Source organism: Lipophrys pholis, assembly GCF_963383615.2.
Source record: "Lipophrys pholis genome assembly, chromosome: 14".
NCBI lineage: Eukaryota > Metazoa > Chordata > Actinopteri > Blenniiformes > Blenniidae > Lipophrys > Lipophrys pholis.
This window is the reverse complement of record NC_137633.1, coordinates 4,276,655-4,303,552: the sequence shown is the minus strand read 5'-3', so window position 1 is coordinate 4,303,552 and position 26,898 is coordinate 4,276,655. Positions and strand designations below refer to the sequence as shown.

Here is a 26,898-nt window from a genome sequence, read left to right as displayed (position 1 = left end):
GGATTTACGCCTTCAGCGACCACCCCTGACCCCCAAAAAGGCAAAGCTGGCAAAGGGAGAAGGAGGCTTTACAGTTCCTTCTCGTGAGGAGGCTGGGTGCTTATGTTGGTCTGAGGTACTGAGGAGTATTGTCTTCCGTTGAGAGAAATGTAAAAGCCTCCAGTTCCATACTGGGTTGGCCGGGGAGGACGTACGGAATGCTCGGCTGCCAGGGCAGTTCTTTGCACTAAAGGGCGGACCGTGTATGATTGATGCCCGTGGGTGATCAGCTCTCGTCTGGAACCTGAAATAGGCCACTAACCATTACACACGACACTGCCTCCATCCTCCCTCAATCTTTGAAACACCCGGCAATTCTTTGAACTCTGTGGGGTTTATTTTTGCTGCAGTAGTAGACCTCATGCTAAGAATTGACAATCACAAATATTGCACCCAAGACCACCACCAGTATTCCAACAATTTCCTCCACTATAGCACAGTAACACCCAGGGGGGGTTACAGAAAGACATGCTGTCAGCACCTCTGAAGAAAGACTCAAACATGAAAACTGTGCACATTTCACAACCCAACTTGCGCTGCCATTTATGACCTATAAAGCCTCTGTAGCAGCAGAGACGTACTGTAAAAAGAAAAAGAAAAAAAAAACTGCCCTTCCCTTCAATCACAACATCACAAACCGTGGAAACTTTATCCCAGAGGAAAAGGAGTCATTTATATCCACAAGTTCGCTTTTCTTAGCTTCACTTTGAACTGACTATTGTGACAAAAGTGGTTCGCTGCAGTGATGAGGAGCATTATTGAAACTTCAACATCTATAGTCTGTCGCATGCAGCCTCCTACTGGGAGACCAGTACTACGGTGTCAAGATTACTAGCAATGACTCTGGGTTCATTACAAGTATCAAGATCCAAGTATCTCTTACTTACCTACTTCAGGTGGGCTTCACTATTAGATGAACTGCCCGTGTTTCCACTTAGCAATGGGGGGGGGGGGGGTGGAGATAACCAGATCCTCTCCACAAAACAACGTTACAAGAAAAACTCAAAGCAATCCTGCATCCTCTGGTTTTAGATGAGTCTTAGTGCCTTTTGGATTGTCCTGTTCTTGACAGATTTCCATGCCTTTGCCGAGTCTGACTGAAGCTGCAGCGTTTCGTCTGCTTCCCTCTCTCTGAGCTTGTGAGCTGAGCTCCGGATTTCAGCTGACTGCGCTGTTGACATTGTCCTCACTCTCTCCCTCTCACTCTCTCTCCCCCACCCTTCCTCACTTGCGTTCTCTCTCTCTCTCTCTCTCTCTTACTTCAGATCATTCGTCTCCCCTCCCTTTCCTCCTCCCCTTCTGGATTCCAGCCCCAGCATCTGACAGCATCCATGTGGATGTCAGCACCATGGTGATGGATTTACCGGGAATATAAATGCATGCATGTACAGTGCGTGTGTGTGTCAGTTCTGTGAGGTTAAGATGAAAAGGAAATGACCCTTGGCAGCTTGTACTTCCCACCCCTACCGACAATTCTGACTCCACCCTGAAAAAAAAAGAAAAAAAGATTGTAGACAGACCAATATTACAGACCAAACGCCCAAAGGAAACCCCTTTTCCTGGTGTGTTGCCTCATTGATAGATAAAACATTTCACAACTCACACACACCAACCGAGAAAATTATTAGAAAGCCCTCCTTGTGACACACATACACTCAGGAAAAAGGATTTTCCTGACACCCAATCAGTGCTGATCGGGCGGAGAAGGTGAGACGGGACGCTCGATGATGCAAAGGTTTGTCAGCCTGGTCAAGTTCAGATGGTTAGCTCAGCCAAAAGCAATGTGCGGCTGGAATGGGGGCGGGGTGGCGCACAGCAGGGGGTCAGCAAGGGGGTCGTGCCAGAGATGGTTCTGTGAAGTGGAGTTCAAGTATTCCACTGTGATAATGTGAGATGTCTCCTGGGGCAAACTTCAGCGTCACAGACTCGTGACGCCCAATCGCACAGGTCAGCACAAGAACACTCTCTCAGTCAGGGACCATGAAAACCCCATCAACAAAATCACCTGATTAATACTTCAGACCAGAACTTGGAAAACTAGAGAGACATGGCATGTTGATCAGAGTGAAAGTTTATCTATAATATTGACTTGAGGTCTGCAATATTAGCAAGTATACAGTGTCAACATAAACAAGATTTGGGCAAGATCTTTGTTGCAGTATAGTGAGATGTTCACCAGTCACTGACTCCCTCTTGTGTTTGATTGTTTCTTTCTCAGCCCTCAAGAAAATAACAAGGCTTGAAATACACCTAATGAATGGAACCAATTGAGAAAAAAGTATGTTTTGTGCAAAATAAGAATTGAAAAATGTCACCAACCTGGGGTGTATAAAAAAAATTTAAAAAATCACGTTCGCAATGCAAATATAATATCTACCACCCACTCTTTAAGACCCTTTGGCATTTACACTTAAATTGGAAACAGTGGCGCGCTACTGAAAAGAGACAAATACAATCGTTTGTCATTTTTCTCTTGGGACAGAAGACAGATGACACAAAGCCACTGGCGGTAATGCCTGAGTGCATTCCTCACAGACCCCCGGGGATGCATCCATTAACCCTGCTTTTAGGCAGCCAGCTCATCTCCATGAAGTCCACTTACCCTCCTGCCTATTTCTCCTTCTATCCCTCCACAGCGTCACTGTGAGGTTTTGCATACCAGCTCCGGAGGGTCGCGGCTTCATACAAAAACGCAAGGGAGGAAACTCTGAGGAAGCCCTGAGGACTAGGCGAAGCCCAGGCACTTCAGCTCCTCCTGTATCATCCATCACATCCTGGTAATTGAGGCAAATGGAGTGGGCTCGGCATCCTTGTGCTACACATCACGCCCTCTTAAAAAGGGGGTGGGGGGGAGGATCCAACGCACTCATGAGTCCAGGTGTTTTGGTTTCACTTGTTCCACAAAATAAGCTGTTAAGACGCCGATCTGCAAGTCCACGCTGTCGCTCAATGTGCCGAGGGGATGACCACAGATTGTGGCTTCAACCGACCTGGTTTCAGTGAACTTCTCCCTCAAGTAATTCTGTCCATACAAGTAAGGTTGGCATTTCCCCAGGGGACATGAATGGAAAACGTTGTGACTGATCGGCCATCCCGCAGAGCAAATCGGGAGAGAGGCAGGATGCTTTTTCCTCTCTGGGGATCATTACGCCGTGAAATGACACGTGGCTCGACACAACCTGCCAGCCGCTTGTCAGTCAGACTAGCTGAAGCTGCACTCATACTTGTGGTGTGTCTGTCTGGTCTGGACTAAAGAGGATGGTTGAAACTTACAGACAGAAAAGATAGCCTTTTGCTTTTCTTTCACACTCAGTTAATATATGTAAACAGATGACGGATTTTGACGGTTTGATTATGTATATTTTGGAAGAGAACTTCCTCAAATTCTACAACAATCTGGTGCTTTGAGCCAAATGTAATTGTGCATTTTTTTTTTCCATCTCACAATTTCCGATTGAATGAACAAAGGTGCCAGAAGTGCAGCCGGTATCTTTCCATTACATACATCAACAGAGATTAGCTGCATCGAGCTGGAGGTTCAAACTAATGTCATTTCCTGTATTTGGTCAGCTCAGACGTCTTTGGTCTGAGTTATGTACACTTCCTTAAAACCAGGTCAAAAATGTTTTGAAACAGGAAAAAAGCTCTGCTCCTCAAGGATTCTCAATCCATCCGTTAAAGTGTTGGATGGAACTATTAAAACGTCCACAAATTGAGTGGCTAATTGTAACCAGGATGCGTTTAAATCCAATAGATGCTGCCAAATGTCAGAACCTTTGAGAGGAATTTAATCAGTCCTCTTTTTGTAGGTTGTGTTCACGTCAAAAGGTTTAAAAAAAAAAAAACAGATAAAATGTTAATGTCATAGATCATAAAGACTTAATATTTAAACGTTGTGCCCGCAGACCACTATAATAACAGGTTTTTGTTATTCCAGTGAACACATCCTGCCCCCACGGAGGAAGTGGATAAACGCCTCTACAGAGCATTACAAAATAAAATTAAAAAAAAATCTCCTCTATGCTGCAAAAATAATCACCAACTGGCAAACAAGTGCTAAACTTAGTGAGAGGGAGCAGGAAAATGAGAAACTGGAACTTGGTGTTGGGTTGGACGGAAGGTGAATGGAATATTGGACCAGAGTACGCGAGCCACACAAGGTGGTCTCCATTAGGCTAATAAAGCACACTCTCTCCCCGTCAGAAACGGTGCGAACCTGATAACAGGCGAAAAACAGCTTAAGGAGAGCGAGAGAGGTCGTCAAGTAGTGCTTAAAACTGCAGATATTGGCGTCTGCAGGAGTCTTTCCAGTGGGCAGTCGCTGAAGGGAAGTGGCGAGAGCGCGCCGCCGAGCCAGCAAGCTGCCAGAGCTAACATGGCAAAAACGGTCATGTTTTACGACGTGTTGTTCCTTAATGCATTATTTAGGGTTTCATCAGACCAGGCAGCTCTGAGTTTGAGTTTGTTTTGTTTGAGCCAGGAATTCCTTGTGACAGCACTTTGCAAACAAACGTTTCTTTCACGCCCGCACGGAGATAAATTGCCACTGAGAAAAAAAACACGGCCGCAGCACAAAGCCTGAACTCTTGACAGCATAAATACGCGGGCACATTTTTATACATGGCCTAATTGTATGTTAGCTATAAATCACAGGAGCGGGTAATGCTATGCTATCCATCTTCCAAAAGCCTCTGCATAAAAGTGGCCTAATCACAGCTAAGCAGTGAGTAATATATCTAATTGTAGTTTGCAATGTTCTTACAGTGACACTCTTTCCTGCTCCTATTATTTACACCCATCCTGTGTAAACTATTACTTTCTCCTTCGAGGGAAAGCATGAAGCATAACTCCTTCTTCTCTCCAAGTTTTCACTGCATGGCATTCCATCAGCTTTTACCAACTTCGGCTGAGAGTAAACAAGTCTTCCAGCAGGATTACCAGTCATTTGTAGCCTGTGTTACACCGGACTTCTGAATGGCGCTTTTGTCCGAGCAGCAGACTGGACAGGGTTGAAGGTCGACCAAGCGCCCGCTCCCACAGTACCTCCAATGTCTGCCTGGAAACGTGCCAGCTAAATGCTGTCATGTTTAGACAATGGTGTGGCTTTCCGCTGCCTGACTCATGGCAGCTTCATCAAGTCAACCAATGATGTAATACCTCCGTCGTTAGGGCAGGAAGGCTATTATTACAAGACTCTGGGTAATCGAATCAGTTATTAATCACTTCTGTATTACCCATATTTGCCCATAAAAAAAAAAAGTAAATGACAGTAAGAATCTTTGACAAAAAAGTAGTAAATAGTTCTTCTGCACATGTACGAGTAGATTCTCCTGGAACTTAGTAGTTTTACAGTTGAGTCACCATAATAACAATCCAACTCGGTCAGATGAAGACTCGCTGTACAAAAACACGCAAGAAATACAAATTTAGCAATATTGACTTACCAAATTCAGTATTATTTTCATGAACTGCTTTGGGATCACTTGTTGATGCACAGAAGCAAAGTGAATCCAGAATGCCAAACTTGCTTATTATAACAATGTATTATATAAACTGTTATTTTCATTAAGAGCATTTATCTCTATAGTTTTCGGGGTTCACCCAGTGTTTGCTTGTCATCCAAGTGTATCAACACCAAGAGGATGCCTTGGCATGGATTCCTGTCTTACTCAGTGGCAAGCAGCCAAAGAAGATAAAGGAAGACGTACAGTATGTTTTGCTTTGAGTGCAGTGTATTAAGAAATTACACAAGCACACATTCTGTTTAGAAAATAAAATCACCCCCATGTTCAAAAGGTGATCCTGCTTAGTTTTGGCCAAAGTGCAAATACTAGAAATATGAGATGCAAAGTACAGAGAGCCCACATGAAAACCATATGCTCCTCATAAGGTCTCACTTTTAGTTTCTTTTTCGGCTACAAGGAAACCAGGTGTTTTTAACAATAAAATGAAGAATAGAGACGGACAAGCACTACTGATGGCAAAAGAAAAAAAAGACTGATGATGCTAAAATGAAAAAAAAAAAAGGCCTTTGCTCTTTTTCCAGATGCTCTCGTTCAAAAGCAAGGTTTATATATTCCAGTTGCCATTATATTGGCAACCTGGGGACATCTCTCCACAGTGCGCCAGCTTCAGCTGCGCGACTGACATCACAATTTATCACATTTTCTTACGGAGCCGTAAAAAAAGGCAAAACCTTTCTCGTGGACGTTTCAGAGGGGAGTTCCTTTCTCGCTGACCACGGACTGAACCCATGACTAAGTCTTCCACCTGAGCTTTTCCAGGTGCGCTAGCGTCCCTTCTTAGAATCCATTCAGAACCGTGTAAATCAAAACGCACTGGCGGGTTCACGTAATGCCGGAGAATGTGTGGGAAGTGCGGTGAAACGTTGGTTCCAATTCTAAACGTCACGCTTGCAGAAGGTGTCCCTGCTCTATACACCACAAACACACACAAGATCTCCATAAAAACATCTGGAAGTCATCTGTTCCGCTGACAGAGACCCCCTGTGAACAGGTGCGTGTCTGCATCCATGGCCCCGTGTGCCCTTTTCCTTCACCTTTGACCCCTTGTTAAGGTGGAGGACTCTTTGAACCCTGGATCACTGTGAGACACAGCCGGCGCTGTCTGGACTTCCAAGGTCACATTACCTCGGGATCAGGGCGCCAGCGATGAAGGGATGTTTTCGAATTGTGGGTTGCAAGTTTCAAGCAAAAAATAAATAAAATGACTTTGGTTGTTGTTGTTTTTCTCCCATTAATATCCAGTATAACCAAGAATGATGTTTTTTTTTTTTTTTTTTTTTCTTTAAATCGGTGTTGATCCACTAATGCATCGGGAGCATAACCCATATGTATGTGTTTTCTGTTTTAAACTGGAAATTGTTCCTAAAGTCACTACTTTTTTTTAACCCTCGGATGAGTTTCAACACTAGAATGAAGTAGGACTGAGTAGTAAATAAACACTTTATTAGATGATATGTAATATCTTTGGTTTAGGTTTTGTTCTTTCAAATAACTGCTCTTTCTCTTCTCCCTGATTTGCACAAAAAGTAAGTGGCTTGACCTTTTGACATTCAGTTTTCCAAACGTCAAACACCCCCGAAACCAAATTATTAGCAGTTATGTCACTATTGGGATATGTATTTTGCGTACGTTTCTAAAACGATAACTAAAATGTGCACTATATGTTCCAACCCTGCGATTGAACCTGTTCTTAAAGCTGCTGTATAAATAAGCTTAAAGCAGAGATCACAAAGTGCTTCACAGTAATCCGACAATTACGAGATAAATGTTCATTTCTCTAATGCTGTTGGACTATTTTCACATTTCCTCTTTTTTCCTTGCGAAATTGTGTCAAAAGTCTTGATGACTCATCCTATACTCAAGGGCATTTTTTTTTTAATTGGTGTTGATCCACTAATGCATTTCTATGTATCTCATAGAAATGCATTTGCAGATACACCAACATCAGATGATGACACGAGCAGCTACCGAAAATCATATTATAGAGTCGAACTTCATTTAACAGGTTCTTCAGAGTACTTATGAATATTTTCACTGCTCAGGAGTAAAGTTTGTTATATTTTATGTCTATTAATACCATTTAAAACTACTGTTCCATGTTGTTGCTATTTCAGTCAGATTTCACTCGACAAAGATGACTGATGTAAGTGAAGTCTTAGTCTCCACACACTTGGATAATTGACAGCGTTCAAGCTCGTAATTTAGCGTGAAAGGGGAAAGAAAACAAGCCCAACACAGTTGTAATAACTTTTAATTTGATAATCTGACAGCAAAAGCCAACTGAAACCTTTAAAGTCATTATATAAACTTAAAGTTGCATCTTCTTGTGACAAGCAAACGAAAGTGGATTGTCTATAAATAGTATCTAAAAATCCTTTTCGCACTAAACTGACCATAAAGGGCCAAACAAACCCGGTTTACTTTGTAAAGCAGCTGAGAATAAACCTTTTATTTCTCACTGCCTTTCATTCTCTGGGTCAAAAAAATGTTTGGAATGATGATAGAAGCTGGGTGTTGCACTATGCTGCAGTGAAACTATCTTATGAGCTCTCCGGGGATGCCAGAATAAAAACAAACACTTCCTGTTTATCTCTGCAGTAGGTTAGAACAGCCTGTTCTGAGCCACTGTTCATACCAGCACACACGTCTTAATATTTTGGATAAAACAACAATCGTGTCTATAATTCAGACACAATTTATGTCGGAAAAACCTAAAATCGCCAAAATGACCACTCCTGCAGTCGCAGTAAATGGCTTGATGAGATTGACAGGATGAGCCATGAACCATATCAACGTCCACGGGCCAAGTACCCGCCGACCTCCTGACCCGACGGCATCGCTCAAACACACGTGCCTCATGTTCCCCGCAAACAACTCAGCGAGTTCGTCTGTCCAGCTGCCTCTTATATGGTGGGAAGGGTCAGACATGTTGTTACACTGATTTATTATCCCCTTTAAGTACGAAGCCCCCCTCGCGACATCCTGTTCTGCAGCTGAGAAGGGACTCCCAAAAAGTTATTCCACAGTGCGCGGTCACATGATCGCACCGCTGTTCGCTGGGTCAACACATCCTTCAGGCAGGAGGGGGCAAAGAAGCGAGACAAAAGGATCCTCGAGAGGCATAGTTTGAGGACTGGGCTGGAGCGACCCTGGTGCTTTAAGCTGATAAGCGCCACTGAGCCCCGTCCTGCAGGAAGCTATCAAGCATGTAAGTACACAAACCAAGTGAGAGGGGATTACACCCCAGTTAAAATAATAAAGAATCCCAATCTTAATTTGTAATTCCCATTAAAGTCACAGCAAAGAATAAGAGATAACTCACTCTGTAGAATAATCTGCCCGTCCTGCACATCTGCTACCGCGCTGCGCTGCCCAACTACGTAAACGGCAAGCAGACAGAGTGTTAAAAGGCTAGTGTGCAAGCTGGATCTTATTAGAAGCAGTTTGGTTTTATTTCTTGGCTGGACTGCAATAGCAGGCCCGGCCAGTAAAGCGTTTACCATTGGATATCTTAAATATCTCATGGCTGACTGATGAAGCCATAAAATTGGTCAGTTAATCACTCCATGACTGTGGGCTATATCAGAAGTCCGTCACACGTCATCCGTAACCTTCCCCTCTCCATGTCAAAATGAAAGATTCATTTCAAATTGAAAGCCATCGAGTGTATTTTTTACCGATTCCAACCCCTGCTAAGTTTTGATTTAGTTTCTTTCATTCAGTCGAAACCCCCCCAAAAAAAATGTTGAATGGAGAAAGAAATATGAACACAGTACACATTCCAGCCATTCATAAAGCGACCAAGAAATGCACATTACTAGTTCCAATAAATATTTGAAGTTGACAGCAGAGACACATGTCAAAGTAGTTGGGACAGGAAAGCAATGACACTAAATTCCATCAAGCTAATAGTTTAATCAGCAACAGGTTTTGTAACATAAGGAGCAATTCAATGTGTCACAGGAGCAAAGCAAGGACCCGCCAAAACATTTACAGAATTGGAGATGTACCAAAATGTTTATTTGCAGTTGGGGTTAGCCCTAAAAGGTGCACTCATCTTTACTTGAACATTCTATTCAGTCGCCTGTGTGCAGTGTAAACCACAACCAACACCAGGTGCAGTAAATCACTGATCCTTTAAGTTGAATGTAAACTGAAATGTCAACAGGCCGCGAGCTTTGACAAGCTGTGCAGGTGTGTAAGCGAGAAAGCAAACATACACATCCTCTCATCGGCGTGTGCACAAAGAGAGACCATGTCAATACACTTGCCGTCACCCCACGCTGTGCGGAGGCGGGTTGGGGGGACGTCGGCAGAGGTGAAGGGGAGTGTTGCTGAGGGCGTCCATTGTGTGTCGATTAGCCCGCACGAGGGGTAAATGATGGTGTTGATTAAAGCCAGCTGAGCCCGGGGGCAAGCTCCCGTAGCGGCGGACGTACGACCAAGCACCACGTGCCCCTGAAATCCATCTGGCTTCTGAGGGACAACACACCGACAGTCCAGACCAGCAAGCCTCCCTGGTTTTTTGGTTGTTTTTTTTTTTTTATCCTGCTGCTAAAAGCATACACGAACACACACCCAAACACCCACAATGCTTATGAAATTGCGCAAACAACTCTCCCTTGTGAGCAGGCAGACACGGCGAGGCAACGCTCATCCGCTGTAATCTGACCACTCTGCTATGAAAAAACACGAGTTTGTACTGCTGGAGTGATCAGGACTTTCCATTCATTAATTCATTCCTTTTTAGCTCAAATTAATCCTTCCTGCTATGTTATAAACCGAGACTAAAAAAAGTGCAGTCCTTACATTCATGTGAATAGAGTTAACCAGACAGTAGTTTGAATGGAACCGACACAAGACAATCACCTGCTAGCTTAATTTGCTACCATTAGGCCATATTTTTACTGTTTACCCTATAATCATTGCACAAAAAGAAAACCTCTGTGGCATGAATACCATCTTCTGAGTATTGCAAATACAGTTTGGCCTTTAATAATTGACTCCGCTACTGCAATTAAGAGTGTGTATATTGTCTCTTTGGCACTTAAAGCTACAACAATTGCCCCGGAATGACAGCCTGCACCATTTGAAGTCTTGGCGTGGCAACTTTAAAAATCTTGACAGGTTTGATCCGGCTCAAGCGAATTCTGGTACACTTGCAGAGTCAGTGCCGTCCACATCTGGAAGTGGAAATGCTGTGATCAACATGCACTGGTGGACACCAAATGAGCAGATGAGATCTTCTAGAAAAGCATTCTTTAGTATGATCTGCTGATGTATAGAAGACAAATGGGTGATTGGATCATTGAATAAGGCAAAACTCTAGTTAGTACTGCTGCCATGCAAACGACACAAACAATGCCAAGAAAGTTTTTTATTTTTATGCGTGCACTGACACACACACACATTATTCTAATTTCTCAAGATGCCAGCACTTTTGACCTGGACCTTTTTTTCATGCTGTGGGAGGACTTCTATATATACACACAGCACTTCAATACACCAGCACATACAACCTTAAGGACACGCATGCTGATTTAATAGTTACCAGTCATGCGAACAAATTAGTTTGACCTCCACTAAAGTCAATCAGCGGCGTATGCTACCTCCAGCCAAGTGTGACATTCGCATCACTCAAGTCAAGACCGTAGGAATCACCAGTCACCGTGCACTGTATATATTAAATGTAGAGCAGATGTTTCCGTACTCGAGAAACGAGTAGTGTTGCAGAAATATGAGCGCAGGTTACAAGCGAGGGAAAACTGTCACACAATGAGCGGTTGTCCCGTTCGACGGCCTCCGCAGGATGGAAACATACTTCAAAAAAAAAAAAAACCTTGACCCTGTAGTACAAATCTGGGTTAATCACATCTGCACTGGCGGCATACAATCAACACACATTGTTCCGATTACATGCTATTTAAGTTAAACGGTCAGGTTGGGCCTCGAATTGTTGTCCCGTTGAAGCAAAAATGTGGGTCAGAAATTTTTTTTCTCCCACCGCCTTTCCTTTCCCTACATCTTAGTTTCCTTCATAGAACAATGAGTCTGACTTTTCTTTTTTTTTCTTTTTCTAAGACGACAGCAGAATTGCAAGAGCAGGCAATATTATGTTCACAATGGTCACCATGAGCCGGTGATATAAAACAGAACTCAGTGACCTTCTGAAACACTGGCCTACACAGGCAGCTCAATAATTATGAGCATTGATCGTCAAGAAGACGGCGCGAGGAATGGTGGGGATGATCGATTTAACAGCGGCGTCCTGCTCCTCACCTGTCAACAGTCCACTGTTTGAGTGGCACTGTTCCACGCAGCGCTGAAATAGCTTACTCAGCTTTGGCCCGGCGTTCCGAGTTTTACCGGAAACAATGGTGCAAAAATACGGAAACCAAGCTGCAGCCGGTTTCTGCACCAGTACTCAAAATGTAGTACGGTAAAAGTACTGATCCAGCATTAGATTTGAAAAAAATGTGGGTTTTTCATCCTCATCAAAACAAAAAAGGGACGAGAAGTCTGGGAACAGCACTGCACAGCACTGGCCAGTGGCCAGAGGCATCAGACAGATTTATGATCACAATCTGTTTTAATACTTTGTCAATGTTCTGTGCGAGTTTGTGTGCAAATATGCACGACACACAAAAGAACCACAGCGGGGTTTCTTCCCTCTATTCAGTAAGGCGGGCCGAGCATACCTCTGATCAGCGGCTACCTTTCCTCTTCCTCTTGCACGGAATGTTAGGAAAGCAAGCTGATGACTGGCAGTGTGTGTGTATGTATTGTGTGCGTTATTCATGTGGGCATGATGTATTCAGACAGAGTTTCCCTAGAAAAGTTGTTGGGCGAGACAATGAGGTCTGATGAGGGTTAAACGAGCTTGACTGAGATGAATGATGTGGGATTGACTGGTGAAGTTACCCCGATGGTCATCTACACGTGACATGACTTACTGATAAAGCCATTGCATTGGTCAAACAAATATCATCAGGAGTGAATATCAAAAATCCAGTCTACCAAAAGCCACAACTTCCTTTATCCATATCAAAACGAAAGCCCCGGCTTAAAATTAAAAGCCACAGGATGTTTCATACATTACGCACGCGTATGACTAAGTCTTGTTCCGACAGTAATAAATGCTGTTATTTGCCAAGGTATGCCTATCGAAAAGTGAAATGAAAAGTGGAAAGTCTCTCCCAGGAGATGGCCAGAAACAGGTCTTAGACTCAGTTTAACCCAGCAGTGTTTTCAAGAGAAAATGGTAAAAGTTTGTCGCGCTTTGGGTGCCAGACTGAGGATTGAGGCGTCAGCTTAGTTGAGGTGGGACTACTGCTATTCAGAAAAGGATTGTTGCATTTTTTACCTTATATTGCGTGACCACCTCTCGCCATCTTTCCCTATATTTCTCTTTTGGCGACATACAAAGCAGATGGGAAGAATGAAGCCTCAACCTCCTGCTTCCTACTGAGGACCGCAAGTCCTCCATCTGAGGGAGTTGAGAGATAAAGAATGCAGAAGATTTCCTGCCTCGCGGCGCCGCGTTCCCTCAACATCGTCCATTTATGTACTGCAGCCGGTCACCACGGCAACCTGGCGACAAGAGCGGTACCGATCCAAGGGAAGGGATAGAGTCGAGGCATATTGAGAAACAGTCCTGGAGCAAACGCCAGAAACCAGCCATCGACAAATAAGAAAAAAAAACTTCAGGAGCTATAAAAATTTGGACATGATTTTCGGGTGGTTAAACGCTTTATACCAGGCGGTCCCAAAGACAGAAAACCACCTCATACAAATCTTTCACTTCTTTCCCATGGACTGATTAAATTAGAGTCATCATTCCAGCAACATTTCATCAAAATTCTCAGAAAATTAAAATCCAGCACAGCCAAAATCTCACTCACTCTGGCTTTTGGAATCCACAGTCGCAGTACAACACAACTGTATGTAATCTGATGTCTGTGCCACTGCAACGGCCCCAATCACTCTTGCAACTTAATTGTGCTTTTAACGCAGCGGGGAAGGGGGATGTCTGCAGGAACGTGTGCAAGGCAGCGTTCATGTCTGCACCTAATACCTTTAATCCACCTCCTGCTGCTCGCATCAGTTAATAGTAGATGTGGTCAACGACATGGTTACAGTCCGGGAGCATCACTGACACTGTGATGACCCCCCCACCACCACCAACTATCCACATCCATCCTCCCCCATTCTCCCCCGATGATCTCGATCTTTCAGGCTCCTCACGCTATACAGCACAGCTAATCCCTGTGGCTCCGGGACAATGTGGCAGTGTGCGTGTGTGTGTGTGTTTGGATGGGGGGGGGGGGGGGGGGGGGGGGGGGGGGGGCTAAATAAAGTTGGGGGATGAATCTTGATCACAGAGGACAACTGGACATTATGAAGCCATTTTCTGGAGGGATGAGGGCATTATACTGGATGTGATGTTGCACGGAAAAGGGCAGACCAGCTCAGCCGTTTGGAGAGAACGAGAAAACATATCAGCCTCCAGTAGCTTCAATGCAAGCCAATTCCTGCATGCACTGTGAGCCTCAGCAAATCAAATGGTTTGGCACACAGAACTCTAGCTTATCTCTCCATCAATCCAATGCTGAAAGGGCGGACCTTTCAACACACATGTGCTCGTGGAGCTTTTAGCATTCTGGGTCTGGATTTGTCACACAGAAAACACCTTTGTCTGAAAACTGTCTTTAAAAAAAAAAACTTTTAAAGGCACACGTGCAGATGGCAGTGCCGGTGTTGTACAGTTTTGCTCAAGGAACGACAGGCAATGACAAATTATTTGATTGCAAATTATTAAAACGCCTTGAAAACAGTTCAATTTCGGTACGGCCATATTTGTGCAATACAATGATGAGTTGCAGGAGCTTCCATTTTGGTTTATTGGTCAGGAGTGTCTACAAGCATCAGTTTTCCTTTTCCTTCCTGATGTGTATAACAAAAATGACAATCAGTTGGAAATCAGTGGAGCTTTGGTTTTCAAAATTTGACAGCGTACAAATTGCATGTCAAGCATTGAAATCAGTGATATTTTGGTTTTCCCAGAGGTACTAACACTAACCTGTATCTTGATTCATTTTTAGGCTTACCTAGAGATGAGCATTACAAATGATATCACGCAATAAATACTACCATCTGTTGCATTGATCATGTGTGGCTGCTTCTGTGTCAGAACAAAAACTTTAATGAGGAAAAATAGACATTTTAAACTGACAATGGACAATAGTGCATTTCACTGGTGTGTTACTGGAAAGTGTTGGGTATTATGAACCATTTCTAGAAAAAAGCTGTGAAAACACAAGTAACACAATGTTTACAATAACTACTGAAGATATGAAGCAAGTTGAAGCTGGTCAGTTCAAAGGCCTCTGATGATTTTCTTCTCATTACTTACAGTGTGCAAGTTCAATCAAACAGAACTCGATAAATATGACAGACTCTTCAGTTCCGGTTGAGAAGTTTTGCTGATCAGTCCTTTTCGCCAACACCCACATCGACGGAGCAATTCAATGACACTCCCTTTTGATCACTAAACATTTCTATTCACTATTCAGCGCCCTCTAAAGGGGCCCGCCTCCCACTTTGACCACCTCTGCTATTAAAGGGATCAATCGCTTCATGCAAAGACTGTAAAGAAGTTGCATCACAAAGTTTGGTTCAGTCAATGACCGTGCTTTGAATGAAAGGTGGCTGGGCCTGGCTTCATTTTTCTTCCCCCCCCCCCCAACCCGTGCAATCTCACAAGTGCAAAACTAGTTGATCTCAACACATAAATAAATATAAACAAACCCGTATGAATACAGGGCACACAGATACAGACACTTCCCAAAAATAACCTCCTCTCCCTGGTTACTGGGGTCATTCGAGTTTCTCCTACTGGCTCCTGTCATTTGTTTACCCCCACACTTCCTGAATGCTGATGGCAGATACTCTTTTCAGTTTATACAAGTGGAGGGAGAAGAAAAACAGCCCACTGCTCTGAGAGGTTGCTGCACGATGCAAAAGAGGAAAAGGAGGGTGGCGAGGGGAAGGAGGGTAGTATCTTAGCAACTATGGGAATGGCACAAAGGGAGGGGGGGGGGGGGGGTCACATGATGTCCACATGTGATATTTACCACAGGGGAGTGATGAAGTGTATATCAGAGGAGGATGACATCTGTTTTAACAAACTTCCTCTGTGTTTCCTCCACTAAACTATTAAAAAGAATCCAGAATCTAAAGGGGCGTCTGTGTTTTTCATCAGTATTGATCAGGGGAGTTCAGATGAGGAGGTACACATGTAGCACACATGGGAAACACTAAAAAAATAAATTAAAATCAGGTCAAAAGGGGTTAGTGTTACAGGTGAGTGTAAGGATAACAGATGTAGAGGGAACCGGCGATCGCCTGGTAGACCTTTCAGATGATGGAGAACACCCACAGAACCCTCAATCTGGAGAAAAGACACAGTTTATAACGCTGCACAAATAAACGGCCTCCGCTTTTCAACGGTTCATTTGAAGTGCACCGCCAGTGCGAAACCTGTTGGAGATCAATCTGCTCTCCGGAGAGATAAAAGCTAAAAGGACTCATTTCAACAAGCCTCTCCAGAGACAGGACTCCATTCATTCCGCCTCTCAATGCTTTAGTTGTTGCCAACCACGCGGTCTGTCACTTGGCAAAAGGGGACTTTTTTTTTTTTTTTTTTTTTTTTTTTTTAAAGAACTTGCTGGGAATGAAGGATCCATGGCTCAGGTCCACCATTTGGTCTGTCCTCTGGGTCACTCAATAGCAAAGGGACGGAATAGTTTGAACACATCCTTGAACACATCTGCTCATCCATCTCGAAGCTCCAACACAATGCGACGGCAGTTAGTTCAGATGACGCATTAAGGCCTGAGAGAAAGTCTGCAGAGCCTAGTAAAAGTGCCTGTCACAATTTACCGTTGTACTTAAGGGCTTTGAAGTGCACTATAAAGTCATTACACGATTCAGAAGAGATGCATGGGGAAAAACATAGAGGCCATATTTTGGAATCCAAAGTTCTGTATTCAAGAATTATGGTGGAGTTGTGATCCTATAATATGTTTTATTGTTCAGTGATGGACTTTTTTTTGTGAGATCTGTGTATGAAGCAAATTTTCCCTCCTAGGGTCAAACTATTTATGGTTGTTGAGAGTCCAAGCTTTGCAGGTGAGGATAAGAAAAAGATAGTATGATGGTTGGAAGGGGAACAACAAGAAGAATCCACATCTTAAATCTTAGTAGAATACTCCAGCCGTGGAGCACTTCAATAAAACACATTTTATCACATATATAAAGTAGTTATATTTGTTGAAACGGGATTGAAGATTTGGGACAGAAAGCATTGCTAGTTTACAGTGTATTTTTTGTGAGTAAGTATAAAGTGTCACATGCAAAGCCAATGAGAAATGTCATGTCTGGGAGCCGAGAACAAAATCATGAATTTCAGGGGAATCCCAGGAAACGGCTCCAGTATCCATAAGGTGAAAGTGAAAGCAAATCACTGCAAATGGCAGACGAATGCAATGCGAGAAAAAGTCATTCAAAATGTAAACATACAAAACCACCAACTTGGTTTAATGATGCCATTTCCTCAGTCAAATGACTTATAGGATACGTGAACCAGACTCATTACCAAAACTGCAAACTCTAAGCTATAAACTTTACATATCTCAGGTTCAATGTCCAACACTGGTGCCAGAACACATTCTGCATTGGTCGCCAAAGTAAACCCGACACAGCCTGGCTCATTTTTAGACTCTGTGTCACATCAAGATTCACGTTTTGATCCCCGCATTCAAATCTGAAGAGATTTATTGGTGGAGTGTGTAATTTTTTTTTCGCTGGACTTCTTTATTGCTGGGGCAAAAGTCCTGAAGGATCTCCCCAACTTAAACAAACTGTGTGACGAGTCGTCCCCTTTCTATAAATGTCCAGGCTCTACAGCACACAAACAGCCAAGATGAGCAGTTTGGGACTGAAAGACAGGGTGAAAGGAATTGTGTTGCCACCAGGGGTTGCTGAGATAAGAAGGGCCCCGGAGCTGTGGTGGGGCTCTGCAGCTACAAGCATGGACGACCCCAAGGGAAAATCCGGTGCAGAGAGCGGGGAAGTCTCACGGACATTGGAGAAATTTTCCCACAATCAAACACAAACAGATCTGCACGGGGCAGAGAAATGCACCCTTGTCCACTGAAGTGACTGGGGGAGGGATGCAGTGAGGGAAGGAGGAGAATCTTTTATAGTTAGAATAACATAACTCAAAGAAATACTTATATACCCATATCTATTGGAAAGTGGCCCCTTAAAAAAGTGATGCACTCTGCAGACAAGAACAGCTTCGTAAACGGATAGATTTAGAGCCCTCAAAGTATGTAACCTGTAAGTAACCTCGGGTTTTAGAAACCTAGAGGGCTGCTATTGACCAAACTCACACAGTTCATTGGTAAATGACCTCATTAAGGTAATCTGTTTTCAGCACAATCCACCCCTACAAATACCATCTGTTAAGCATTAAATGGGGTGCCAGGCCCACTGAGGACACCTGGAGTGCTGTGTTGAACATTTTTATGACAATTCCAGGAGAACTGGGGATACAGAAGGGCAGAAATGCAAAAACTGACCAATCCATTGAGCCAACACAAGAACAGATACATCATTGTAAAGGCGATTTGCAAGCAGAGGTTAAAACTTCAGACTGAAAAAAAACCTATGCTGATCAGCTTGTCAAGATAGTGTTATCTTAAGAATACACTAACAAGTAAACATCTTTTTTTTCGAGAGGTGCACAGAAAGAGTTGGGCACGGTCAGAGATTAATTGTCATCTATAAACACATTCAACAATGTATGGAGTCTGTTCTCAAGAAAAACACAAGTTTGACCCGAGATAAATTCAGATATTATTACAGATTTCTTTTTTCTCATTACTTAAAGCACTTTTGACAGTTTGAAATGAGAACTTCTTGCTCAGATCGTTGGATGGATGTTAAATGGACGAGACTTGAATACGTTGAGGATTTACTTTTAGGACATTTTAATTATAAACTCACATGGAGATGGACAGCCACTGTCATGAGGTCCTCTTGTCACTCCAGCTCTATATGTTAACCCTAACTGTGGATCAATGTTGTCCTAGATGCTATTTTCTGAACAAACCAGCTTTTGGAAACAACAAATAGAATTGGCCAAAGGCATTGTGTTGTGTGGCACCACACAAAGCCAGAGACCGTATTGCTATGCCAGCTCATGCTTTTGGTTCTGTTTCCATCTCCGGTGCTCAACTCCACCCCCCAATTTCCCCTCAAGCAAACTGCATAAAAAGGTGCTGAAAGACTTTAACCAAAGCCAAACGTTGCCACTTTTTTGGCTGTGTGATGGATGTCTTCCTACAGAAAATCTGACTATTCCATCTTAAGAAAATGTGCCATGCATCCATCCTGTCTTCAGACTTCCTTTTATAGAAGTAGCTGGATATCGTGGCCATTATAAATAAGAGGCTGGAATGCAGAAGGGGAAAAAATAAACATCTATGCTGCTCTCTTATCTACACCCAGCTGTGCAATTTAGAGACCAGTCATCAGAGATGATGTCACACTGGCATTGCATTACTGTTAAAATAGTGTCTGGAGACCTTGTGCTCGTATTCATTCAATCATGAAAAAAAAGAGTTATTAGGTTCAAACATCCCCAACTAAAACTGTTCCACAAAGAAACGACTGCAATAAATGCCAAAGGTCCCACGCTGATGGTAACGAACCACACCAACAAGTGTGCGCGATGATTATTCGATGAGGCCAGAAATATGAATTCAAACTTCGTAGAGACATCTCCAGGTGCTGCTTTACAATAGAATTCTCGAGGCAATGTAAATCTGAGATGCGGAGGTGAGTGGAAACCTGCAGCCAAGAGAGTATGGTGGGCCTGACGCACTGGAGGTTTGATAAATGATTCCATATGTGCTCCAGATCCCAAGTGAAAGAACTGCTTTGTGCTCAGCGAGGTAGCACGCGTGCAAGTCCCAAGTGGACTCCCCTCCCCTCTTTTTCCTTCCATCTACTGACAAAACCTATCTGGCCCTTCTTCGGTAGCTCAAGGTAATATTAGCCAAGAATCAGGGGCAGGAGCAACGGGGTTCGGATGCCCGAGCCTCAACCCGCCTTCCTGCAGCCTATTTTGACGGGAGCTAATTGCCTGTGACTACATGGAGACAGTGGACCGAAACAACCACTGCATTGAGTTAGATGTCTGAGGGGTTGACGTAGGGTACAGGGTAAAGGGGACTGAAGGTAGGACCAAGTAGGGGAGAACCGTTTGGGGGAGGGACTTGTCAGGAAGGGAAGAAATATTAGGATATTCTCAACCCCCATTGCCCTAAGTGCTAAATCATTCCCACTCATGGGGAAATAATCCTTCAAGACATTAAAGAGGCAATCTTTTGTGAGCACCTGCTCCCTCTGCGTTTAGCCCTGAAATGATTAAAGAACGGATCATCATATGGGCATGCAAAATGCTACCTTTGTTGTGGCCACAAGCTCTTTTCAGTTGGTGAAAGCAACTGAAATTACATTTAATTTCTACCAGTGGTAGAAACATGCAACTCGAATCGAGTAGTCACGGCAGCACATCACTGTTTCCAATAACACTAAGGCAGTGACGAAGCACAAACGGCACACCAACGATGACACAGTGTGAAGAACTTCACAGGGAAAACTTGAGGTGCCTTTTCTATAATCCACGAGTGAGATTTTAATTAGCAGCAAGACTGTGCAGCTTCTATTTTATTCATTTGGAGCATGTGGGTGTACGTGTTGAGGCCGACAGAAAATCAGACTGTAGAGACAGATTGAGGAGGATGAAAGAGGAGAGCGCGGAAGAATGACAGAAGTTGAAAGAATATGGTCACTGTTTGGTTTTTAATAGATCCAACACCACAAAGAGGTTTCATCCTTTAAAGAAGAGGTATGATACATGGACTCAAGTTTTTACTCTCCCAAGCAATTAGGGCAAATTGATTCATGATTTCCCTCCACAAGACAAAAACAGAAGACTAAATGACCAGGATGTGCATCAAAATCACATCAGAGGACTCTTAGTGTTGGGTAATGCAATGATCTACTGCTGCGAGTCTGTGGCACAGCAGTAGTGTTCCTGTTATGCTGCAGTTGCTCTCAATACAGGTACTTCTTCACAGCAGAGAACAGGCTTGCTACTGTATAGGAGAAACAGATGAGGCCTTGTTGCAATTACCCATCAGCGTTTTCTGCACACCAAGCCTCTGCGGCCAGAACCAGGTTTAAGATCAAAGTTTTACCAAAGCTAAAATAATCACTTAATCAGTCCTTCATTCATAGAGAGTATGTACGAAGATGAATAATACGTTTGGCACGCCATTGCTATCAATAGATGTAAACATCAACGCAGTTCCAAATTCTAACACATAATTAGATATTGATTTGTATGCTATTAGTGTGTCCACATGAAGCCAACATTTTAACAACCGAATGCATATACTGGGAATTAAAGAGTTCAGCATTTCATATTGAATAGTTTAGTTTGATAACCGGACCTTATGCATCAGGTTGGTACATAGATTAGACCCATTGGGTCTTATCATTTTCACTGAGGGCAACTCGCAGAGCACCAAACAAAGGTTACTCACTAGAGGTGCAAGTTAAAAATCAATCACCGGCTGCAGTTTGCTCACAGTCCACAGTTACGTCAACCCCGGATTAGACCAATTCTAAAAAAAACCTGCCTTTTAGAGAAATGGAACTCTCCCTACATGTGAATGAAAATGTATTCATGGTCTCCAATATCCACTACCAGAAACTATAAAGCACTGAATAAGAGCAGTTTAAAATTTTAATTTGTACTCATAAATGAAGGGAGTGGTAAAGTGGTGGGAAAAGAAAAGAGGCTCAACTGATAATTGAGAGAAGAGGAAGGATAGGGAGAATAGGAAAGGAGTGGGGTGGGCGGGGGGGTGGGGGGGTGCAACAGACGCAACACTGTGTCTGGTATAGGATTATACCCTTACAGCTAATTACTCCCAGACTCCTCAGCACTGTGCCAGAAACTCCTGCACAGATACAGTAAGCCGGCACGCTGCCTGCCCAGCCGCCACACAAAGAGAATGTGGGCCACAGCAGAGGCTGGCGTGAGGCCTCGTCCGCGCACTGTGGCCGCTCAGTGAGGAGGAAGAAGAGTTGCCAGCTGCTCGCAACTTTGAGGAGACAAGTTTTATTGGGCGAGACTGGGACGAAGCCATCGACTTGGAATGCTTGTTCATGAGCTGTGAGGGTGCAAGTGCAAACGGGGGGGGGGGGGGGGGGGATACATTATTTGGTGATCAATGCTTTTTGCACACTGGTTTAATAAAAATCACAATTGGACCACATACAGTGTTACCCAGAAGGCTCCCGACAAATAATTCAATAAATCACTGAAATGAACTGCAGGGTTGTCACAGTCGTATATTAAACTAGTGGAATATATGACACAAGAGGGGCTGTTTGCTATAAAAAGAATAATAATAATAATAACTATGCTGTACTCAAGGTACGTCCTGCAGCAGCTCTTCACGATCGCCTGGTGTGTAGACACCAGATGGAGTACTTGCAGTTGCTCCTACTTCACTAAATTCTAAATCTGCTGCTGACACGACACACGCCAATTGGTGCGTGCTCCATTATGACTGGTCATTTACCATCGAGCCACCAGGCTAACTCTTGGTCTTTCCAACGGCGTTTCCACAGCTTGATTACCTTCCTCATCAATACTAACCTTTTTAAATGCACAACGGGTCATTGATGCTCCTTTTGTGCAATGAATGGTGACAATAAGTGAACACAGCCTATTTTCAGTCCAGAATACAGATTTTGTTAGTTATTTGCCAACATCTACCATTTCTGAGTTTAATGCTCAGTCCTGCTCATGTTTGTTTCCACTTATATCAGCATGCACAAGACAAGAATGACCCACAGCACAATCTTACGACATTATTTGGTATTAACATTTATCACGTGTTATTTTCAGTCAGGTTGGCTCAAGAAACCATAATTGAGATGAAGTAATATGCAAGATGGATGGGAACTGGACGGAAGTTTAGGGTGTAGTTTATTGGATAAACCTGCAGGACAATCCGCAGGCAATGAAATTGCTTTACAACTTTTTTATTGAATTTTTAAAACACATGAACGTATGATGACTGTACCTTAAAAACAAGTCATTGAAGAGGCATCAATGTTGACGCTCACAGATGATGCAGAAATCCAACAAGCCCGCCCAGGAATGAATACATGACTCCAGCATGGCTCAGGTCTTGCCCTATCCTGCCTGCCACACCAGACTCTCACCTTACAACCCCAACGGGCATAGCAATTGCCAACCAAAACATCTGGCTCTGTTGAAAGTCAGTAAACCCTCTGCCTCAGCTGCCAGTCAAGAACAATGGTCCTGTCTGTCCCGCTCCTGGTCACACCACCTCCTGGTGTTAAGATTCAGCTTATAAAACAAAAAAAAAAAACCTGTGTGTGACCACTCCTAAACCTGGTGAAGGGGGGGAACACATGCAAGCCACTCTGAGCTTCCACTCATCCTTCCGCCCACGTCAACAAACACGTATGACCAAAATTTCTCCAACCTCTGCTCAGTCAGCAGTGGAACATCCAGAAGCTGAACACCTCAGCCCAGTGGCCGTGTTACTTTTGGATGTCGCGCTGTTTTTCTTCCCCTCCCTCCCCTTGTAAAAACACACAGGTAGCTGAACAAGGATTATGCGTTGCAGTCAAAACAGTGGACCTAAAAATACCCCGGACAAATCGTTACAACAGCTGCTCTCGTCTGACTCGGGAGCAAACAAACATTCCTGTTTGATATGTAAAATTTTACATGCTTCAAGCCGAGCCTGTGGAAAAGCTTAGCGTGTATTAAAAGCTCAGTGGATTGCGGCTCTGTTTAGAGGCATACAGCTGCCCATAGAACACGGCTTTTCAATAAATCCACCCATCACGGACAAAACACCAGTTTGTGGGACCGATGGTCAGCCTATTGATGCCCGTAAAGTACCTGCAATGCACATCGTTCAAAATTCCTTCCAGCAGCCTTACATGGATAAATCCTGCAAGCCACTTACTTACCCAATGACTCAGCCTGATTAAAACATTATTTCTTTCTTATAATCCATACAATCCCTTTCACTCATAACAGTCGTTTTTCATGATTTCTCCACCCCTTCCCTCTTATTTCTCTGAACCAGGGCCAACCAGCTGAGGATCACTGTGGCTTTACTTGATGCTCACTGAGCAGCACAGTCCTGATCCGGCAGAAGGAATGTGGCAATAATGCAAAGAACTCCTTCGGCAAGAGCTGCGAGGGTGAGGAGGAGGGGATCATTTTGTACTTAGCATGGTGCTGAGCTTGTAAAGCCTCAACCACTGGCCAAGAGGACTCGCCGTCGCATCACTGCCAGATGTTCACTCAGATTAAGCAGCTCTCGATGCCTTCCCCATCCTATAAACCGACGAGCAGTGTGGGCTTTAAGAGGTACGGAGGCCCTCAAGAGTCCAAGCTTTAACGTCAGTGCTCTTTATTAAAAGCAGACTTCTGTTTATTCATAATCACGTGAGGCTGAAATCTCTCAATCAAATTCATTTCTGATGTTTGGACAGCTGAGTTGTAAAGACACACCTGTTTATGTTGGAAAGAAGAAATAATGTTCGACATGCTGATGCCTGGGTGGAAAATAGAAAGTGGACAAGTTGTGGGAGCCAAATATAGCTCAGGAGAATAAGACATGGCTGCAGACTGCAAGAAGTATCTATCATAATAAGTAATGCATGAACGAGTCTCCTGCAGACACGTGGAGGTCTTCAAACTCAAGGTTAAAATAATTGTGCAAAATCCTAATAATTTCCTAAAAGACCCCCCAAAAAATAGAGCATTACTGGAAAAGCATGCGTGAATAGGATTTCCAATCATTTCTGATCACTTCATGTTTTGTCCATCTCTTTGCAGCGTACAGCAAAGGCATGACACAGCAGCTGAGGGGGCGCAACGCCCTCTATGGGTGGCCACGTTCATTACCGCCTGTCCGTTTAGCCCAGTGAACGCGCCAGCCTCGTCATATCGAGGTCAAATAGCGTCATTTGGACGTGTCTGTGCAGATTAGCACTAAGACACACACACGCGCACACACATATTGGCACTAATTAACCCCCCAAAAAATATTAATATTAGGAGAAAATGGTCCCATGTGCAGGTGAAGGAAGGTGGAGGCAGGGTGCCATGCGCAACACTGCATATAAATTAACTGCATGTGCATCTAATGGCGGCTATAAATCAGTTGAATTGTTGAGTCATTTTACGCGTCAAAATTCATACACCATTAAGCTTCCTATCAGATTCTGGATCTCAACTGACATGTTGAGCAGAACAACTCCAGCCAAGGCAACGCAAAGCACGCGTCCGCGCTGACCCTCAGGAACATCAGATCATATCAAAACGCAGTGTAATCCGACGCACTCAACGATCGCGTCCGTGTCCTCCATCAAACCGGGCCCGTGGCACCGTCCGAGGACTGATCCATCACAAGGTACGACCCCGCGGTCCGCAGAGGCTCTGACAACCTACCTGCCAGATCCGCGCCGGGGAAGCAGTCACAGCTCGGTGGTAATAATAATCCCTTGAGGCTGTCACCAAGCGAACCGTGTCCGGGTTGTCGGTTCCGCCGCAGGTCTGGACCGAGCAGAGAGAGAGACAGAGAAACAGAGCCGATGCCCCGGGTGGTGAGTGAGTGCGCACCGCGGCGGCTCTTCATTCAGCTGAGTGGCTCAGTGGTGGAGAGAGAGAAGCGAGCGGCTGACAAGTCGGTCAAAACAGCAGCGCCACCACGCCTCCCTTCTTAAAGCCGCCGCACTTCGTCTGCCATTCCCCGACGATCAATGTCTGCAGAGGAGGTGTCAAGGGTCCAATTCACTGCAGTGCAAATGTTAATTTCTGTGTTTCTCTTCTGATAATTAGTCTTAATTGGAAGGATTTACGCACAGGCTGTTTTTACGCGTCTGTGCGTAAATCATCACTAAATGTACTTATTGCATGGCAGCAGTATGGAAATTTGAAGAATTTCTATTCTATTCTATTCTAGCAGCACAGACCTTTGTTGGCTGTTCTCGCTCCTCCCAAAAACACATTTACACCCTGCTGCTCCCAGTGGCACAAAACATGATCAAGGACAACTCACGCCTTGGGATGACCTGTTGATCACCTGGGAGCCACTAAAGGTCTATCCATCCACCCACCCATTCATATTTTAAGTTATTTAAACTAAATGTTATGAATACACAAGAATATACGATGATATGGTGTTTTTCTTTGAAATCATCAAACATAAGAAAAAGCAAAAAACAGACACACACACAAAACATGTCATATTACAGATTCCATGTTTGTCAGTAAAATGGGCTCCATTAAAGTTTCCCAATCTTAAAGTAAGAGCCTTTCCCCAGCTGCTAAGCATTTAATCCTCTGAAATATGAAGAAACTGTATGACCGGCAGTGTTTTGATCTCCTTGCAGCCTGTAATCCCTCATTAATTGCAAATTCTGGGCAGCCACTTTGACCTGCGCTCAAACGTGGACATCAATACTGATTTCATGTGTTTGAGAGTGAAAACACACCCCGCTGTGACATTATGGGAAAAGAGACTGTGAGATAATTCTGCGGCTGCAAAAATTTTTTTTTTGCAAAACGAGGCTCAGTGAATTGGGTGCCCTGACTGATCTGTAGCTTTTGGTCCCTGTGACTCAAAGGATCATTCCCAATGTGACGAGTGTTTGACTCAGTGTAGGAAAGAGCTTAGTGACTGACGTCTCTCTGGAAGATGTGTTCAGGTCAGGAGTCTCACTTTCAACCTTTTCAGCTGGTGGCAGGGACTAAATCTGGTTGTTTTCATTAGTTTTAGAGGTGACATACCATTATTGTTATTTGTCTATTCAGTGTCCTGCCATGAGAAGTACAGCAGAGTCTGCAGAAACATATTTTTATCATTCTGAAGAAGGAGACTATAATCCGAGCTGTGATGTATTAAAGTTGTATCATGGAAATATGGGGCCTAATAATTTCAAAGCCATTCTGAGCTCAAACTACAATGAGAGTTTCTGGTTGTGAGAAGAAGTTCTAGGAACCAAACAGATAGTATATGCTGACTGTAGAAAAGACATTACAGAAATGTTGTTTGTTTACATGACATTTCTTTGAATTTCGGTTGCCCGTTTACACGACAACGGTGCCACAAGTTTTTGAAAATGGCTTTGC

At 43.7% G+C, this 26,898-nt stretch overlaps 1 protein-coding gene across 2 annotated transcripts in view; it reads right to left on the bottom strand.

Moving 5' to 3' along the window:
- The window catches only part of daam2 (dishevelled associated activator of morphogenesis 2), a 103,757-nt gene extending 78,345 nt beyond the window's left edge, over nt 1-25,412 (bottom strand). For both annotated transcript variants that reach the window (XM_080479509.1, XM_080479510.1), the window contains exon 1: nt 25,216-25,412. The gene's annotated coding sequence lies outside the window, so the exon portion shown is untranslated. The remainder of the gene's footprint in view (nt 1-25,215) is intronic.
- Between the last annotated feature and the right edge of the window lie 1,486 nt (nt 25,413-26,898).